General features: G+C 40.3%; 1 long non-coding RNA gene across 1 annotated transcript in view; it reads left to right on the top strand.

The window, feature by feature from the left end:
• LOC127642771 (uncharacterized) overlaps positions 1 to 14,659 on the top strand; it is a 57,404-nt gene extending 42,745 nt beyond the window's left edge. The window contains exons 2-3 of the long non-coding RNA XR_007970407.1: positions 980 to 1,099; positions 14,406 to 14,659. This is a non-coding gene — a long non-coding RNA (uncharacterized LOC127642771). The remainder of the gene's footprint in view (positions 1 to 979; positions 1,100 to 14,405) is intronic.
• The last annotated feature ends 1,530 nt before the right edge of the window (positions 14,660 to 16,189 follow it).

The raw sequence follows: 16,189 nt of genomic DNA on the forward strand, positions 1-16,189 counted from the left end.
ACCTTGTAAAATGCCACGTTTTTGAATGGCATGTAAACACAATCACTCCATTTTTTTCACTGGATCTGTTGCTATTTTAATGATTTAAAAATCAAAGCACTGACCATTTAAAGTGTGAGCTTGTAGGCTACATTTTGAAATAGTTATAAACAGTCACAGCTATACAGTGTTATTATGTGCCTAGATAGTCTTTCAAATAAAATTGCTTGTGATATGCTTATGTAAATCACACAAAAAAAACAGAAAAAAAATCTTAAGAGAGAAGTGAAAGTGAAAGTAGAGATTTTCAAAGTGATTTTTCATTCAAAGTGATACAATTTCCACGCCATTTGTCTAAATCTTCTGAAACTTGGTGTACATGCCTCATTCCTCATGGGGAACAAAAAAGCCTTAAGGACCCATAACTTTCACCATGATGGATTTTCCCGTACGTTGAAAATTTGCGAAAACCTAAAAATACTCTTCTTCTCCTGAACCGTAGCTCCAATTGACTTGAAATTTGGTACACATTTGTAGAATGGACATCCTTGAAAACATTACTTAGGAAAAATGAATGTGATACAAAATGTCTGAAAGGGGCGTGTTTATGTAAATGTCCAAATTTTAACAATATATACCTGTCAATAAATCAAATGTAATTTTGACTGATGGTTTTTCAAACCTAACATGCTTCAAGATGACATCACTCTGAAGTACTGCGCAAAGAATGGCCGACATTCGCCCCTAGGGGGCGCTACAGGCCATGTCGAAATTCCCATTTTCTGGTCTAAAATGTTCTAATTTGGTACAATGGTACTACAGGCCAACAGGAACCCACAAACCAAGAATGGCCGACATTCGCCACTAGGGGGCGCTAAAGGCCACGCCAAAATTCCCGTTTTCTGGTCAAATTTTTTTTTAATTTGGTACATTGATACTACAGGCAGACAGGAACCCACAAACCAAGAATGGACAACATTCACCCCTAGGGGCGCTACAGGCCATGCCAAAATTCCCATTTTCTGGTCAAAAATGTTCTAATTTGGTACACTGATACTACATGCCAACAGGAACCCACAAACCACGAATGGCCAACATTCGCCATTAGGGGGCGCTACAGGTAATTCCAAAAATCCCATTTTCTGGTCAAACATTTTCTAATTTGGTGTATTGATTCTACAGGCCGACAGGAACCCACAAACCAAGAAAGGCCCACATTCGCCCCTAGGGGGCGCTACAGGCCACTCCAAAATTCCCATTTTCTGGTCAAATATTTTCTAATTTTGTACATTTATACTACAGGCCAACAGGAACCCACAAACCAAGAATGACCAACATTTGCCCATAGGTGGCGCTACAGGCCACGCCCCAAATTTTTTTTTCAAAATGATATAATATCCACCCCATTTGTCCAATTCTTCTGAAACTTGGTGTACATGCCGCATTTCTCATTGGGAACAAAAAAGCCTCAAGGATCCATAAGGTCCGGTATGGATTTTCCTGTACATTGAAAATGTTTTGTTTAGGAATCAGACGAAGACATGTTTTTTTGAATTCCTTAATTGGGAGGGTTTATCCCCAACCATCTACTGATCAATTTTAAATGATTTGCCATTTTGAGGAGGAATCCGCATTGCTGCTTGCAGCTATATTTATTATTATTATTATTATTATTCTTCTCCTTGAGCCCAAATAGCTCAAAAAGTCACTGGTCAAAAATTTTCTAAATTGGCACATTGATACTCCATGCCAACGGGTACCCCCAAACCAAGAATGGCCCACATTCGCCCATAGGTGGCGCTACAGGCCACGCCCAAAAAAACAAAATTCAAAGTGATACAATTTCCACGCCATTTGTCCAAATCTTCTGAAACTTGGTGTACATGCCTCATTTCTCATGGGGAACAAAAAAGCCTCAAGAACCCATAACTTCCGCCATGATGGATTTTCCCGTACGTTGAAAATTTGCGAAAACCTACAAAACTCTTCTTCTCCTGAACCGTAGCTCCAATTGACTTGAAATTTGGTACACATGTGTAGAATTGAAGTCTTTGAAAACGTTACTTAGGAAAAATGAATACGATACAAAATGGCTGAAAGGGGCGTGTTTATGTAAATGTCCAAATTTTAACAATATATACGTGTCAATAAATCAAATGTAATTTTGACTGATGGTTTTTCAAACCTAACATGCTTCAAGATGACATCACTCTGAAGTACTGCGCAAAGAATGGCCAACATTCGCCCCTAGGGGGCGCTACAGGCCATGCCGAAATTCCCATTTTCTGGTCTAAAATGTTCTAATTTGGTACAATGGTACTACAGGCCAACAGGAACCCACAAACCAAGAATGGCCGACATTCGCCACTAGGGGGCGCTAAAGGCCACGCCAAAATTCCCGTTTTCTGGTCAAAAATGTTCTAATTTGGTACATTGATACTACAGGCCAACAGGAACCCACAAACCAAGAATGGCCAACATTAGGGGCGCTACAGGCCATCCAAATTCATTTTCTGGTCAAAATGTTCTAATTGGTACATGATACTACGGCAACAGGAACCCACAAACAAGAATGGCCAACATTCGCCTAGGGCACTACAGGAATTCCCATTTTCTGGTCAAACATTTTCTAATTTGGTACATTGATTCTACAGGCCAACAGGAACCCACAAACCAAGAATGGCCCACATTCGCCCCTAGGGGGCGCTACAGGCCACTCCAAAATTCCCATTTTCTGGTCAAATATTTTCTAATTTTGTACATTGATACTACAGGCCAACAGGAACCCACAAACCAAGAATGGCCCACATTCGACCATAGGTGGCGCTACAGGCCACGCCCCAAAAAATATTTTCAAAGTGATACCATTTCCACGCCATTTGTCCAATTCTTCTGAAACTTGGTGTACATGCCTCATTTCTCATTGGGAACAAAAACGCCTCAAGGATCCATAAGGTCCGGTATGGATTTTCCTGTACATTGAAAATGTTTCGTTTAGGATTCAGACAGAAGACATGTTTTTTGAATTCCTTAATTGGGAGGGTTTATCCCCAACCATCTACTGATCAATTTGAAATGATTTGCCATTTTGAGGAGGAATCCGCATTGCTGCTTGCAGCTATATTTATTATTATTATTATTATTATTATTATTACTTCTCCTTGAGCCCCAATAGCTCAAAAAGTCACTGGTCAAAAATTTTCTAAATTGGCACATTGATACTCCATGCCAACGGGTACCCCCAAACCAAGAATGGCCCACATTCGCCCATAGGTGGCGCTACAGGCCACGCCCAAAAAACAAAATTCAAAGTGATACAATTTCCACGCCATTTGTCCAAATCTTCTGAAATTTGGTGTACATGCCTCATTCCTCATGGGGAACAAAAAAGCCTCAAGAACCCATAACTTCCGCCATGATGGATTTTCCCGTACGTTGAAAATTTGCGAAAACCTACAAAACTCTTCTTCTCCTGAACCGTAGCTCCAATTGACTTGAAATTTGGTACACATGTGTAGAATGGACATCCTTGAAAACGTTACTTAGGAAAAATGAATACGATACAAAATGGCTGAAAGGGGCGTGTTTATGTAAATGTCCAAATTTTAACAATATATACGTGTCAATAAATCAAATGTAATTTTGACTGATGGTTTTTCAAACCTAACATGCTTAAAGATGACATCACTCTGAAGTACTGTGCAAAGAATGGCCATGCCAAAATTCCCATTTTCTGGTCAAAAATGTTCTAATTTGGTAAATTAATAGTACAGGCCAACAGGAATCCACAAACCAAGAATGACCGACATACGCCACTAGGGGGCACTACAGGACAAGCCAAAATTCCCATTTTCTGGTCAAAAATGTTCTAATTCGGTACAAGAATAGTACAGGCCAACAGGAATCCACAAACCAAGAATGACCGACATTCGCCACTAGGGGGCACTACAGGACAAGCCAAAATTCCCATTTTCTGGTCAAAAATTTTCTAATTTGGTACTTTGATACTACAGGCCAACAGGAACCCACATACCAAGTGTGGCCCACATTCGCCCTTAGGGGGCGCTACAGGCTACTCCAAAATTTCGTTTTCTGGTCAAAAACGTTCTAATTTGGTACATTGATACTGCAGGTCAACAGGAACCCTCAAACCAAGAATGGCCAACATTCGCCCCTAGGGGGCACTACAGGCCATGCCGAAATTCCCATTTTCTGGTCAAAAATGTTCTAATTTGGTACATTAATAGTACAGGCCAAAAGGAATCCACAAACCAAGAATGACCGACATTCACCACTAGGTGGCGCTAGAGGCCAAGCCGAAATTCCCATTTTCTGGTCAAAAAAGTTATAATTTGGTACATTGATACTACAGGCCAACAGGAACCCACAAACCAAGTATGGCCCACATTCGCCATTAGGGGGCGCTACAGGCCACTCCCAAAATTTCGTTTTCTGGTCAAAAATTTTCTAATATGGTACATTGATACTACTGGCCAACAGGAACCCACAAACAAAGAATGGCCAACATTCGCCCCTAGGGGGCACTAGAGGCCACGCCGAAATTCCCATTTTATGGTCAAAAATGTTCTAATTTGGTACATTGATACTACAGGTCAACAGGAACCCTCAAACCAAGAATGGCCAACATTCACCCCTAGGGGCGCTACAGGTAATTCCCAAAAGTCCCATTTTCTGGTCAAATATTTTCTAATTATGTACATTGATACTACAGGCCAACAGGAACCCACAAACCAAGAATGACCCACATTTGCCCATAGGAGGCGCTACAGGCCACGCCCCAAAAAATATTTTCAAAGTGATACCATTTCCACGCCATTTAACCAATTCTTTTGAATCTTGGTGTACATGCCTCATTTCTCATTGGGAACAAAAACGCCTCAAGGATCCATAAGGTATGGATGGATTTTCCTGTAGACTGAAAATGTTTCGTTTAGGATTCAGACAGAAATACATGTTTTTTGGATTCATCCATTGAGAGGGTTTAACCCCAACCCTCTACTGATCAATTTGAAATGATTTGCCATTTTGAGGAGGAATCCGCATTGCTGCTTGCAGCTATATTTATTATTTTATTATTATTATTATTATTATTCTTCTCCTTGAGCCCCAATAGCTCAAAAAGTCACTGGTCAAAAATTTTCTAAATTGGCACATTGATACTCCATGCCAACGGGTACCCCCAAACCAAGAATGGCCCACATTCGCCCATAGGTGGCGCTACAGGCCACGCCCAAAAAAACAAAATTCAAAGTGATACAATTTCCACGCCATTTGTCCAAATCTTCTGAAATTTGGTGTACATGCCTCATTCCTCATGGGGAACAAAAAAGCCTCAAGAACCCATAACTTCCGCCATGATGGATTTTCCCGTACGTTGAAAATTTGCGAAAACCTACAAAACTCTTCTTCTCCTGAACCGTAGCTCCAATTGACTTGAAATTTGGTACACATGTGTAGAATGGACATCCTTGAAAACGTTACTTAGGAAAAATGAATACGATACAAAATGGCTGAAAGGGGCGTGTTTATGTAAATGTCCAAATTTTAACAATATATACGTGTCAATAAATCAAATGTAATTTTGACTGATGGTTTTTCAAACCTAACATGCTTAAAGATGACATCACTCTGAAGTACTGTGCAAAGAATGGCCATGCCAAAATTCCCATTTTCTGGTCAAAAATGTTCTAATTTGGTAAATTAATAGTACAGGCCAACAGGAATCCACAAACCAAGAATGACCGACATACGCCACTAGGGGGCACTACAGGACAAGCCAAAATTCCCATTTTCTGGTCAAAAATGTTCTAATTCGGTACAAGAATAGTACAGGCCAACAGGAATCCACAAACCAAGAATGACCGACATTCGCCACTAGGGGGCACTACAGGACAAGCCAAAATTCCCATTTTCTGGTCAAAAATTTTCTAATTTGGTACTTTGATACTACAGGCCAACAGGAACCCACATACCAAGTGTGGCCCACATTCGCCCTTAGGGGGCGCTACAGGCTACTCCAAAATTTCGTTTTCTGGTCAAAAACGTTCTAATTTGGTACATTGATACTGCAGGTCAACAGGAACCCTCAAACCAAGAATGGCCAACATTCGCCCCTAGGGGGCACTACAGGCCATGCCGAAATTCCCATTTTCTGGTCAAAAATGTTCTAATTTGGTACATTAATAGTACAGGCCAAAAGGAATCCACAAACCAAGAATGACCGACATTCACCACTAGGTGGCGCTAGAGGCCAAGCCGAAATTCCCATTTTCTGGTCAAAAAAGTTATAATTTGGTACATTGATACTACAGGCCAACAGGAACCCACAAACCAAGTATGGCCCACATTCGCCATTAGGGGGCGCTACAGGCCACTCCCAAAATTTCGTTTTCTGGTCAAAAATTTTCTAATATGGTACATTGATACTACTGGCCAACAGGAACCCACAAACAAAGAATGGCCAACATTCGCCCCTAGGGGGCACTAGAGGCCACGCCGAAATTCCCATTTTATGGTCAAAAATGTTCTAATTTGGTACATTGATACTACAGGTCAACAGGAACCCTCAAACCAAGAATGGCCAACATTCACCCCTAGGGGGCGCTACAGGTAATTCCCAAAAGTCCCATTTTCTGGTCAAATATTTTCTAATTATGTACATTGATACTACAGGCCAACAGGAACCCACAAACCAAGAATGACCCACATTTGCCCATAGGAGGCGCTACAGGCCACGCCCCAAAAAATATTTTCAAAGTGATACCATTTCCACGCCATTTAACCAATTCTTTTGAATCTTGGTGTACATGCCTCATTTCTCATTGGGAACAAAAACGCCTCAAGGATCCATAAGGTATGATGGATTTTCCTGTAGACTGAAAATGTTTCGTTTAGGATTCAGACAGAAATACATGTTTTTTGGATTCATCCATTGAGAGGGTTTAACCCCAACCCTCTACTGATCAATTTGAAATGATTTGCCATTTTGAGGAGGAATCCGCATTGCTGCTTGCAGCTATATTTATTATTATTATTATTATTATTCTTCTCCTTGAGCCCCAATAGCTCAAAAAGTCACTGGTCAAAAATTTTCTAAATTGGCACATTGATACTCCATGCCAACGGGTACCCCCAAACCAAGAATGGCCCACATTCGCCCATAGGTGGCGCTACAGGCCACGCCCAAAAAAACAAAATTCAAAGTGATACAATTTCCACGCCATTTGTCCAAATCTTCTGAAATTTGGTGTACATGCCTCATTCCTCATGGGGAACAAAAAAGCCTCAAGAACCCATAACTTCCGCCATGATGGATTTTCCCGTACGTTGAAAATTTGCGAAAACCTACAAAACTCTTCTTCTCCTGAACCGTAGCTCCAATTGACTTGAAATTTGGTACACATGTGTAGAATGGACAGTCCTTGAAAACGTTACTTAGGAAAAATGAATACGATACAAAATGGCTGAAAGGGGCGTGTTTATGTAAATGTCCAAATTTTAACAATATATACGTGTCAATAAATCAAATGTAATTTTGACTGATGGTTTTTCAAACCTAACATGCTTCAAGATGACATCACTCTGAAGTACTGCGCAAAGAATGGCCAACATTCGCCCCTAGGGGGCGCTACAGGCCATGCCGAAATTCCCATTTTCTGGTCTAAAATGTTCTAATTTGGTACAATGGTACTACAGGCCAACAGGAACCCACAAACCAAGAATGGCCGACATTCGCCACTAGGGGGCGCTAAAGGCCACGCCAAAATTCCCGTTTTCTGGTCAAAAATGTTCTAATTTGGTACATTGATACTACAGGCCAACAGGAACCCACAAACCAAGAATGGCCAACATTCACCCCTAGGGGGCGCTACAGGCCATGCCGAAATTCCCATTTTCTGGTCTAAAATGTTCTAATTTGGTACAATGGTACTACAGGCCAACAGGAACCCACAAACCAAGAATGGCCAACATTCGCCATTAGGGGCGCTACAGGTAATTCCCAAAAGTCCCATTTTCTGGTCAAACATTTTCTAATTTGGTACATTGATTCTACAGGCCAACAGGAACCCACAAACCAAGAATGGCCCACATTCGCCCCTAGGGGGCGCTACAGGCCACTCCAAAATTCCCATTTTCTGGTCAAATATTTTCTAATTTTGTACATTGATACTACAGGCCAACAGGAACCCACAAACCAAGAATGGCCCACATTTGACCATAGGTGGCGCTACAGGCCACGCCCCAAAAAATATTTTCAAAGTGATACCATTTCCACGCCATTTGTCCAATTCTTCTGAAACTTGGTGTACATGCCTCATTTCTCATTGGGAACAAAAAGCCTCAAGGATCCATAAGGTCCGGTATGGATTTTCCTGTACATTGAAAATGTTTCGTTTAGGATTCAGACAGAAGACATGTTTTTTGAATTCCTTCATTGGGAGGGTTTATCCCCAACCATCTACTGATCAATTTTAAATGATTTGCCATTTTGAGGAGGAATCCGCATTGCTGCTTGCAGCTATATTTATTATTATTATTATTATTATTACTTCTCCTTGAGCCCCAATAGCTCAAAAAGTCACTGGTCAAAAATTTTCTAAATTGGCACATTGATACTCCATGCCAACGGGTACCCCCAAACCAAGAATGGCCCACATTCGCCCATAGGTGGCGCTACAGGCCACGCCCAAAAAAACAAAATTCAAAGTGATACAATTTCCACGCCATTTGTCCAAATCTTCTGAAATTTGGTGTACATGCCTCATTCCTCATGGGGAACAAAAAAGCCTCAAGAACCCATAACTTCCGCCATGATGGATTTTCCCGTACGTTGAAAATTTGCGAAAACCTACAAAACTCTTCTTCTCCTGAACCGTAGCTCCAATTGACTTGAAATTTGGTACACATGTGTAGAATGGACATCCTTGAAAACGTTACTTAGGAAAAATGAATACGATACAAAATGGCTGAAAGGGGCGTGTTTATGTAAATGTCCAAATTTTAACAATATATACGTGTCAATAAATCAAATGTAATTTTGACTGATGGTTTTTCAAACCTAACATGCTTAAAGATGACATCACTCTGAAGTACTGTGCAAAGAATGGCCATGCCAAAATTCCCATTTTCTGGTCAAAAATGTTCTAATTTGGTAAATTAATAGTACAGGCCAACAGGAATCCACAAACCAAGAATGACCGACATACGCCACTAGGGGGCACTACAGGACAAGCCAAAATTCCCATTTTCTGGTCAAAAATGTTCTAATTCGGTACAAGAATAGTACAGGCCAACAGGAATCCACAAACCAAGAATGACCGACATTCGCCACTAGGGGGCACTACAGGACAAGCCAAAATTCCCATTTTCTGGTCAAAAATTTTCTAATTTGGTACTTTGATACTACAGGCCAACAGGAACCCACATACCAAGTGTGGCCCACATTCGCCCTTAGGGGGCTACAGGCTACTCCAAAATTTCGTTTTCTGGTCAAAAACGTTCTAATTTGGTACATTGATACTGCAGGTCAACAGGAACCCTCAAACCAAGAATGGCCAACATTCGCCCCTAGGGGGCACTACAGGCCATGCCGAAATTCCCATTTTCTGGTCAAAAATGTTCTAATTTGGTACATTAATAGTACAGGCCAAAAGGAATCCACAAACCAAGAATGACCGACATTCACCACTAGGTGGCGCTAGAGGCCAAGCCGAAATTCCCATTTTCTGGTCAAAAAAGTTATAATTTGGTACATTGATACTACAGGCCAACAGGAACCCACAAACCAAGTATGGCCCACATTCGCCATTAGGGGGCGCTACAGGCCACTCCCAAAATTTCCGTTTTCTGGTCAAAAATTTTCTAATATGGTACATTGATACTACTGGCCAACAGGAACCCACAAACAAAGAATGGCCAACATTCGCCCCTAGGGGGCACTAGAGGCCACGCCGAAATTCCCATTTTATGGTCAAAAATGTTCTAATTTGGTACATTGATACTACAGGTCAACAGGAACCCTCAAACCAAGAATGGCCAACATTCACCCCTAGGGGGCGCTACAGGTAATTCCCAAAAGTCCCATTTTCTGGTCAAATATTTTCTAATTTTGTACATTGATACTACAGGCCAACAGGAACCCACAAACCAAGAATGACCCACATTTGCCCATAGGTGGCGCTACAGGCCACGCCCCAAAAAATATTTTCAAAGTGATACCATTTCCACGCCATTTAACCAATTCTTCTGAAACTTGGTGTACATGCCTCATTTCTCATTGGGAACAAAAACGCCTCAAGGATCCATAAGGTCTGGTATGGATTTTCCTGTACACTGAAAATGTTTCGTTTAGGATTCAGACAGAAATACATGTTTTTTGGATTCATCCATTGAGAGGGTTTAACCCCAACCCTCTACTGATCAATTTGAAATGATTTGCCATTTTGAGGAGGAATCCGCATTGCTGCTTGCAGCTATATTTATTATTATTATTATTATTAGATTCCTCCGTAGGAGGGAATCTATTGTAATTGATGGTTTTATTATTATTATTAGATTCCTCCGTAAGGAGGGAATCTATTGTATTTGATGGTTTTATTATTGATTCTCCGTAGGGAATCTATGTATTTATTATTATTATTATTATTATTATTATTATTATTATTATTATTCTCCTTGAGCCCCAATAGCTCAAAAAGTCACTGGTCAAAAATTTTCTAAATTGGCACATTGATACTCCATGCCAACGGGTACCCCCAAACCAAGAATGGTCAACATTCGCCCATAGGTGGCGCTACAGGCCACGCCCAAAAAACAAAAATTCAAAGTGATATAATTTCCACCCCATTTGTCCAAATCTTCTGAAACTTTGTAAACATGCCTCATTTCTCATGGGGAACAAAAAAGCCTCAAGGACCCATACTTCTGCCATTATGGATTTTCCTGTACAGTGAAAATTTTGGAAAACCTACAAAACTCTTCTTCTCCTGAACCTCAGCTCCAATTGACTTGGAATTTGGCACACGTGTGTAGTATGTATGTCTTTCCAAACGTTACTTAGCAAAAATGAATACAATACAAAATGGCTGAAATGGACGTGTTTATGTAAATGTACACACAAAAGATGATCAAAAATTTTTAAAATCCCATTGATTTACAATGGCTGAGCAAAAGTGCTCCCTCTACTGGACAAATATGGTCCACATGTAAAATCCCATTCACTTACATTGGCTGAGCAAAGAGGCTCCCTCTACTGGAGTAACTCTGTCTACCACATGCAGCTCTTCTGTAGCAATCTCTCTAATGAAGCATTTCGGTCTCCTAGTGGGTGGAGCTCCAGACTTAGACTACAGAAGACATTTTGCGTCTGCACGGAGGTATGTCAAATCAATTGTGTGTCTTAATGCTTTCCAGTTTGAACATTCAAGCGATTTTACACTATTCAACTCAACAAAGGCAAAACAACTCAAATAAATGTTTTCGAGCAGTTTGTGTGACACAGCGAGCGAGCCGCGTCGCGTCTAACGTTCGCACGCCGATGAGAGTTCGCTTTCCCTTCTTGCGTTTCAACGGACAATTTCATACACCAAAATACATGATATATTGGGGTGTCTGCTATATCTCAAGTGAACAAACAGTTGATAAAGAAATCGGGTATCAATATATTGAATTATGAATTATTGAAGGGGTCTAGTGATGCCGCTGTGATGTCCTGTTAGATTTTTCTCTATCGAGACAGCGTTAACGTATCAAAACTTCCGAGTATGATGTTGTTTAATTGTCTCTGACAACACGCAATCCTCGAGGCGAGATCATTTTTGCTCGCATCTTCACGAAGGTTTGTTGGTTGTGTACAATGGTTGCCTGCTTGAACATTCAAGCGATTTTACACTATTCAACTCAACAAAGGCAAAACAACTCAAATAAATGTTTTCGAGCAGTTTGTGTGACACAGCGAGCGAGCCGCGTCGCGACTAACGCTCGCACGCCGATGAGAGTTCGCTTTCACAGCTTCATGCGTTTGAACGGACAATTTCATACACCAAAATACATGATATATTGGGGTGTCTGTTATGTATCAAGTGAACAAACAGTTGATAAAGAAATTGGGTATCAATATATTTAATTATGAATTATTGTGAACAACACGGATGCCGCTGTGGTGTCCTGTTAAGATTTTTCTCTCGAAACAGCGTTAACAGCTTAAACAAAATACTGCGTTATTTTTGCACATACAGATACATTTAATACATCGTCACAAACTATGAAAGTTGTACTTTTATTTGTTGTAAAATAAAGAAAATAAACCGTGTGCTCTTTGTCTAAGCGAATATCTTTCTGAAACACGTCACAAAAACTTACACAAACATGAAACATATGTCTAAAGAAAGTAGGGATGGGCTGATCAATCCTAACGTATCAAAACTTCCGAGAATGATGTTGTTTAATTGTCTCTGACAACACGCAAACCGCGAGGCGAGATCATTTTTGCTCGCATCATCATGAAGGTTTGTCGGTTGTATACAATGTTTGCCTGTTTGAACATTCAAGCGATTTTACACTATTCAACTCAACAAATGTCAAAACAACTCAAATACATGTTTGCGAGCTGTTTGTGTGACACAGCGAGCCGCGTCGCGTCTAACTCACGCACTCCGATGTCTTTCGCTGCTGCTTGCGTCTGAACGGACAATTTCATACAACAGAGTGTCAAAATACATGATATATTGAGGAGTCTGTTATGTCTCAAGTGAACAAACAGTTGAGAAAGAAATCTGGAATAATTATATTTTATTCTGGCATTATTCCAGATGACGTCCTGCTATATTTTTCTCTCGAAACAGCGGAAACAACTTAAACAAAATACTGCGTCATTTTTGCCCATACAGAAACATGCAAGACATCATTACGAACTATGAAATGTGTACTTTTATTTGTGTACACTTACAATAACAACAAAACCTTGTGCTTTTGTAAAATAAATAAACAGGGTGCTCAGTCTCTGTCTTCGCGATTATTTTTCTGAAACACGTCACAAAATTCAAGTGAACAAAATCAACCATTCACGCAGTCTGTATTTTATCATCTCACAATGAATACAAATGCAACAAGCATGGCACAAAACGAAAATAATGATACTTCTCAGTTCTCAAAAGATTAAACTGAACTGTGCCTTAAGTATCGTATCATGCGATAAAAGCCTCTTAAAGAGACAGTAACAATTTAGCCTTCGTCCTGAACATAGACATTCCCAAGTAATTGAGAAGTACAAATGGTATTATTTTAAGTTTTTTTTATTTCTCTCTTACCTTGTAAAATGCCACGTTTTTGAATGGCATGTAAACACAATCACTCCATTTTTTTCACTGGATCTGTTGCTATTTTAATGATTTAAAAATCAAAGCACTGACCATTTAAAGTGTGAGCTTGTAGGCTACATTTTGAAATAGTTATAAACAGTCACAGCTATACAGTGTTATTATGTGCCTAGATAGTCTTTCAAATAAAATTGCTTGTGATATGCTTATGTAAATCACACAAAAAAAACAGAAAAAAAATCTTAAGAGAGAAGTGAAAGTGAAAGTAGAGATTTTCAAAGTGATTTTTCATTCAAAGTGATACAATTTCCACGCCATTTGTCTAAATCTTCTGAAACTTGGTGTACATGCCTCATTCCTCATGGGGAACAAAAAAGCCTTAAGGACCCATAACTTTCACCATGATGGATTTTCCCGTACGTTGAAAATTTGCGAAAACCTAAAAATACTCTTCTTCTCCTGAACCGTAGCTCCAATTGACTTGAAATTTGGTACACATTTGTAGAATGGACATCCTTGAAAACATTACTTAGGAAAAATGAATGTGATACAAAATGTCTGAAAGGGGCGTGTTTATGTAAATGTCCAAATTTTAACAATATATACCTGTCAATAAATCAAATGTAATTTTGACTGATGGTTTTTCAAACCTAACATGCTTCAAGATGACATCACTCTGAAGTACTGCGCAAAGAATGGCCGACATTCGCCCCTAGGGGGCGCTACAGGCCATGTCGAAATTCCCATTTTCTGGTCTAAAATGTTCTAATTTGGTACAATGGTACTACAGGCCAACAGGAACCCACAAACCAAGAATGGCCGACATTCGCCACTAGGGGGCGCTAAAGGCCACGCCAAAATTCCCGTTTTCTGGTCAAATTTTTTTTTAATTTGGTACATTGATACTACAGGCAGACAGGAACCCACAAACCAAGAATGGACAACATTCACCCCTAGGGGGCGCTACAGGCCATGCCAAAATTCCCATTTTCTGGTCAAAAATGTTCTAATTTGGTACACTGATACTACATGCCAACAGGAACCCACAAACCACGAATGGCCAACATTCGCCATTAGAGGGCGCTACAGGTAATTCCAAAAAATCCCATTTTCTGGTCAAACATTTTCTAATTTGGTGTATTGATTCTACAGGCCGACAGGAACCCACAAACCAAGAAAGGCCCACATTCGCCCCTAGGGGGCGCTACAGGCCACTCCAAAATTCCCATTTTCTGGTCAAATATTTTCTAATTTTGTACATTTATACTACAGGCCAACAGGAACCCACAAACCAAGAATGACCAACATTTGCCCATAGGTGGCGCTACAGGCCACGCCCCAAATTTTTTTTTCAAAATGATATAATATCCACCCCATTTGTCCAATTCTTCTGAAACTTGGTGTACATGCCGCATTTCTCATTGGGAACAAAAAAGCCTCAAGGATCCATAAGGTCCGGTATGGATTTTCCTGTACATTGAAAATGTTTTGTTTAGGAATCAGACGAAGACATGTTTTTTGAATTCCTTAATTGGGAGGGTTTATCCCCAACCATCTACTGATCAATTTTAAATGATTTGCCATTTTGAGGAGGAATCCGCATTGCTGCTTGCAGCTATATTTATTATTATTATTATTATTCTTCTCCTTGAGCCCAAATAGCTCAAAAAGTCACTGGTCAAAAATTTTCTAAATTGGCACATTGATAGTCCATGCCAACGGGTACCCCCAAACCAAGAATGGTCAACATTCGCCCATAGGTGGCGCTACAGGCCACGCCCAAAAAAAATATTTTCAAAGTGATACCATTTCCACGCCATTTGTCCAAATCTTCTGAAATTTGGTGTACATGCCTCATTTCTCATGGGGAACAAAAAAGCCTCAAGAACCCATAACTTCCGCCATGATGGATTTTCCCGTACGTTGAAAATTTGCGAAAACCTACAAAACTCTTCTTCTCCTGAACCGTAGCTCCAATTGACTTGAAATTTGGTACACATGTGTAGAATTGAAGTCTTTGAAAACGTTATTTAGGAAAAATGAATACGATACAAAATGGCTGAAAGGGGCGTGTTTATGTAAATGTCCAAATTTTAACAATATATACGTGTCAATAAATCAAATGTAATTTTGACTGATGGTTTTTCAAACCTAACATGCTTCAAGATGACATCACTCTGAAGTACTGCGCAAAGAATGGCCAACATTCGCCCCTAGGGGGCGCTACAGGCCATGCCGAAATTCCCATTTTCTGGTCTAAAATGTTCTAATTTGGTACAATGGTACTACAGGCCAACAGGAACCCACAAACCAAGAATGGCCGACATTGTACAGCCACTAGGGAGGCAGCTACAAGGCCACAGGCCAAAATTCCCATTTTCTGGTCAAAAATGTTCTAATTTGGTACAATGATACTACAGGCCAACAGGAACCCACAAACCAAGAATGGCCAACATTCGCCATTAGGGCGCTACAGGTAATTCCCAAAGTCCCATTTTCTGGTCAAACATTTTCTAATTTGGTACATTGATTCTACAGGCCAAAGGAACCCACAAACCAAGAATGGCCCACATTCGCCCTAGGGCGCTACAGGCCACTCCAAAATTCCCATTTTCTGGTCAAATATTTTCTAATTTTGTACATTGATACTACAGGCCAACAGGAACCCACAAACCAAGAATGGCCCACATTCGACCATAGGTGGTGCTACAGGCCACGCCCCAAAAAATATTTTCAAAGTGATACCATTTCCACGCCATTTGTCCAATTCTTCTGAAACTTGGTGTACATGCCTCATTTCTCATTGGGAACAAAAAAGCCTCAAGGATCCATAAGGTCCGGTATGGATTTTCCTGTACATTGAAAATGTTTCG

Source organism: Xyrauchen texanus, unplaced genomic scaffold, assembly GCF_025860055.1.
Source record: "Xyrauchen texanus isolate HMW12.3.18 unplaced genomic scaffold, RBS_HiC_50CHRs HiC_scaffold_79, whole genome shotgun sequence".
Taxonomy (NCBI): Eukaryota; Metazoa; Chordata; class Actinopteri; order Cypriniformes; family Catostomidae; genus Xyrauchen; species Xyrauchen texanus.